Source organism: Rattus norvegicus, chromosome 4 (assembly GCF_021556685.1).
Source record: "Rattus norvegicus strain SHRSP/BbbUtx chromosome 4, alternate assembly SHRSP_T2T, whole genome shotgun sequence".
NCBI classification, from domain to species: domain Eukaryota; kingdom Metazoa; phylum Chordata; class Mammalia; order Rodentia; family Muridae; genus Rattus; species Rattus norvegicus.
Window position 1 is genome coordinate 36,540,981 of NC_141537.1, and position 5,051 is coordinate 36,546,031.

General features: G+C 40.8%; 1 pseudogene; it reads left to right on the plus strand.

Moving 5' to 3' along the window:
- Positions 1-1,607: 1,607 nt before the first annotated feature.
- Set-ps6 (Set nuclear proto-oncogene, pseudogene 6) lies at positions 1,608-4,699 on the plus strand (annotated as a pseudogene).
- Positions 4,700-5,051: the final 352 nt, after the last annotated feature.

Below are 5,051 nucleotides of genomic sequence, written 5' to 3' on the forward strand. Positions count from 1 at the left end.
TATGACTTGGTGAGAAGAGATACACAAAATCTCAGAGGCTAGCTTTGGTGTGCTGAAATATCATCATGGAACCAGAACCTTGATAATTCTCACTGTCACGGCAAAAACAATGCCAGAATGCCAGAAGCATGCCTGGTCTCTGTATTAACAACAAGTCACATGCCACTGCTGTTGCATATCCTTTGGACAGGTTTGCCGCTGTCAAATGCAACACATTGATCTCGAACCTTAGCATTAGTCAGCATTTTTATAGTGCTCGTCCTGAGTTGTGAAGATAAAATCTTTGATGCTCAACGCTACATCATTGTATAGTCTAGAAACAGTCTAGGACGGTGAGGGAATGAAGGAGAGACAAACATATAAAGACACGGAGACACAGGAAAGGCTGGCCTTAGGTAGACCGGGCTGTCTGATGTAATGTAGACAATTGAATAGTGAAGTAGAGTCAGTACACTGTCACAGCTGAATGAGGAGGCAGGGTTATTATCTACAGATAAACAAGGAGACAGAGGTTACGTACACAGCAGGATCAAAAAGGCAGGCTCAGCTAGCTAATCTCATTATGAGCACTCTCTCTAGGGGAGCAGTCTTTGGAGGTAGAAGAGGGTAGGTAGATAGTTTTGCACATACTATCAACATCCACACCTTCCAAGCCTCCCTCTGGGAGGAAACTGCCATGCTTCCGTAGTTCTGAGGTCCTTGATGGAGCCATGCCCAAGTCAGCAACACAGCTCTACTCAGGACTCCACATACTCAGGGCTTCTTACACTCCTCACGGTTCAGTCTTTAGGTAGGGGTACCTGCTCGAGTGAAGAGACTTTCCCGAAGCAGTGGGAAAGCAAAGCAGAGTCAGGCCTGTTGTGGTTAGAATGAGAACAGCCTCCACAGATATTTGAAAATCTGGTCCCCAATTGGAAGCTATGTGAAAATGACTGAAAGCTGTGGCCTTGCTGGGGGAGGTTTGTTACTGGGGTGGGATAAAGGTTTCTTACGTCTCTTGCCATTCTTGTATCCTCTCTGCTTCCTGCTTGCAGGTCAGGATGTGAGCTCTCAATAGCTGCTCCTGTACCATGTCTTCTTGCTGCCCTGCTCCTGGCATGATGGTGATTGGCTCCTGCTGTTCTGGCATTGTAAATGCCAAATAAATTCCTTCCATAACTTGCCTTGGCCATAGTGTGTTATGACAGCAATAGGAACTTTAAGATAAGGCCTGCCATCAAAATAATAAGGTTATTGGGGATAAAAAGATATCTATTTTGTTTTCTCTGATACTTAATAATTATTATTTATGTACATGGAGGGTTTTGCCCACACGTATGTCTGCACACCACATTCAAGCCTGCTGGGTACCAGTATAAGTCAGAAGAGGATGTTGGAGCCTCTGGAACTGGTGTTGCAGAATTGGTGTTGTGAGTCACCATGTGGGTACTGGAAATCAAAACACCCAGAAGAGCTCTTAAATACTGAACCATCTCTCCAGGCTCCTCCTCTGATACATTCAAATATATGAAACACATGATCTCAGTATCCAGAAAACCCCTGTAGATTCTTTTTCTCATCAGCTCATTCCCATCTTGATAAATGAATGTCGTTGTGTTTGTGGTATGATGGACTCTGTGGAGAAATCTTTTCATGATCTCATTAAAGATAATCATAAGCCCATGCCCATTTTACTGGCTGTGCCCATAGTCTCCAATCAGAACCTATTTGGGGACTTCCTCAATAATGAGAACTACAACATCAAAATTGAGAAAGCTGCGGCCTGTTGTACAGATGTTTGGGCAACATCTGAAAGAGCTGACCTATCTGTGCTCTGCTGCTTTTACTAATCTTTGGTATTTTAACTATTAGTGCTATCATTATGCCAAGTATCCATAAAGTGAGATTCTCTTTTTACAACATCGTGGGTATGCTCACTTAGGTTAGTGAAGCTGAATATGCAGTGATCAGGAATATCAATATGTCAGGCAACTCCGAGCTCCCACATGCCCTTCATAAGAAGAAGCATTTGTGACTACTGTAGGTACCTTGGTGTGGCTGCAAAGTAGAAGAGAACAAGACTGAGATCATTAAGTATTGGAGGAAGGGACTGAACATATGGTTTCAAGGAGATCAATACAATGTTGAGCATGAGAAGCAGAGATAAAGTCACTCTGCCTCTCTTGTTTATGTGCATGCATGTGTGTTTGCATGAGTCTATGTACACCAGAAAAGGTTGGATCTTCAGGAACTGGAGTTATAGGTGGTTGTGAGAGGCCTGATGTAGGTGTTAACAACCAAAGTAGAAGTTAAAGAACAAGATGAAGTCAATGCTGATCACAAGCAGAAGTTTCTTGTCTAATTCAATGAAATGGTCAGCTAGCTAGATAAGAATCAGACAGACAGACAGACAGACACACACACACACACACACACACTTTGTGGAGAAACAGAGAGACAGAGGCAGAGGCAGAGGCAGACATACAGACATACAGACAGGCAGACAAGAGACAGACAGGAAGAGGGCACCCTACAGGTGTCCTGAAGATGGAGGCCCACCTCTGTATGGTACTTATAGAACAAGATAATCCAAAACACCCTTGGTTTAAGTCTATCATCCTGAGATAAATAGTAAAAGTCCTCTCTTCATTTCAACATTCCAAGTTTAAAGCCTAGACCACATGGTTACTTTGCTCATGTTGACATGCTACAGGGCACAGAAGACAGAATATGCTGCAAAACTTTGTAGGACTGACATTTTCAGTGCAAGAAAGTAAAGGGGGGTTTTTCTTTCATCTGAACTTCAGTACACATCCGTGAGTGGGCATTCCGAATAGCTAGACGTGGAAACACAGAAAAGGGGAATATATTGAGCTTGACAGTTCTGAAAACACATATAAAACGCAATTTATGCCCTGAAAAATAATGCTCTTTAAAATAGGTGATGAATAAAGAAGAAACATTTCATAACACACCTTCTGAGGGCCAGGACATAACTAAATGAAATAGCGTAATACTAATAGCAGTTGTCCTTGTAGACCAGAATCAGAAGTGTTTGCGATTTTTCTTTGCGTGCTGAGTAGATCCCATTTGTCCTATATAAGTAGGCACACATTTGCTTTTATAATAATAGTAGTGAAGTGTTTGGAAATGCTCAAATTGATTCAAAAGGAAGCAAAAAAAATACTGCTAAATACAAGAAATACGTAATGATTCATAAAAGCTGAGGATACAAAGAGAAGCAAAGTTATACCAGAAAAATGCAAAGAAAGCTGAAGACCCAGGCCTTCAACAACACTGATGGAGGCCACTGAGATAGCACAACGATGGATAAGTTCAAATTACAAAATGCCCTATCTTCACAAAGAACAGAATAACCTTAAAGGTTAGCCACTGCAAGAAAAGCAAGAACACTAAACCCTTAGAAAATATCACATTGTGCCCCAAGTGCACAGGTCATTTCAATGAAAATGGAACATATATAACTCACAAAGACAACTGAGCCTCAACAAAGTAGAAATAAAGAGATACATCCCAGAGCACAAGACTGTAAGCCATAGGCTCACACTAGATAGACCTTGCAATGTTATACAGTTCTTAGATCAAAGTAGAAAATCACACTTGACATTTCAGAATTTTTAAGAAATATTAGTAAGTAGACTACTTATAGGGAGCCATCAGGTACAATTAAGGCTCTGCTTACAATAAAATGGACTACAATAAATTTAAATAATATTAATTAAAAGCATCTAATTTAAATATCCTGCTCTAAAAAAAAAACTAGAAAAGTGTAAAAAGTAACCACCTCAAAGAGCACCAGGAACAAATTAATGAGAATAAATTACTAGTTCCTTTAAGTTTCTTCTAGCCGATTGCATCCAGGTCCTGCCTCTAGCTTCTGCCACTGCCTCATGCCAGGGTCCGGAAGCAGTAATCTGTGCTCCCGCCTCAGGCTAAGAAACTCAGACTGGCTCCTTAGGGGAAGCTGGGGACACAGCCACTCCCCTTCGTTGGAAGGAGAAAAATAAATAACAGCAGGAAACAATTGAACATACTGAGGAAGTACAAAATGGAGTAGATTTTAAGAACAGGCCAGTGAAGAAATTCTGAAAGTAGATAAAAATATATATATAACAAACTCCACCAACCATTTTTTTTTCCGAAAAAAGGTTAGAGCTGATAGTCAAAATCCCAAATTTGGGGGTAACACTTATCAACCACCCACAAGTGTCTGCACTGCTTGGGGAGGAAGATTCTGCATTATTTGACCAGAGTTGAAATGACAGAACTTCCAGACATTAAATCAGCCTACAGAATACAGTTTGGTTTTGATGAAAATCTTCACTTGGAAAATAAAGCTCTCCCTAACCAATTTCATCTGAATGAGAGTGGTGATGCATCTTCAAAGTCCACTGACATCAAATAGAAATCAGAAAAGGGTTTGACAAAATGCTCAAGTCAAACACAGAGTAAAGCCTGCGGGAAGCTGTACATAGTGCCAGAGACACCTCTACCTAGTTACAAGCCATTCTGCTGAGGTACAGAGGTTAGAAAAGCTCATCAAAAATGATATTGGCCAAATCCCTTGCAGTGTTATTTGGCTCCTGATATAAATAATAAAGGAAGATGATGAGGATGATGAAGATTGGAAGATATTGATAAAGAAGGGGGTAAGGATGAAGGTGAAGGTGTTGGTGAAGGGAAGGAGAGGAGGATGTAGGTGAGTCTGACTAGCATTAGAAGACTGATATATTCTAACCTTTTTTCTTTTCCTTCCCTTTTTAAATTTTTCTCCAGTCCCTGGGAGTAAGTTGTAGTCATTTTCCGCTCCTGCCCCTTTCTTGAGCCCAGTCATCTTCTTTTTTGAGGTCTCTCTCTTCTCAACACCATGGTTCTCCATTTATTTTAGGGGAATATCTTGGGAAAAATAAAATGGGAAGAAAAATCTCCACTCTCCTATTCTAAATTCACTTCACCCACCCCCTTTTTTTTTCCTCTCAAAACCCTGTGGATTCAATTTCATCACCATGCTTTATGGGAAAAAAAAGAAAAGCCCTTCAGTTTCCTTAGCT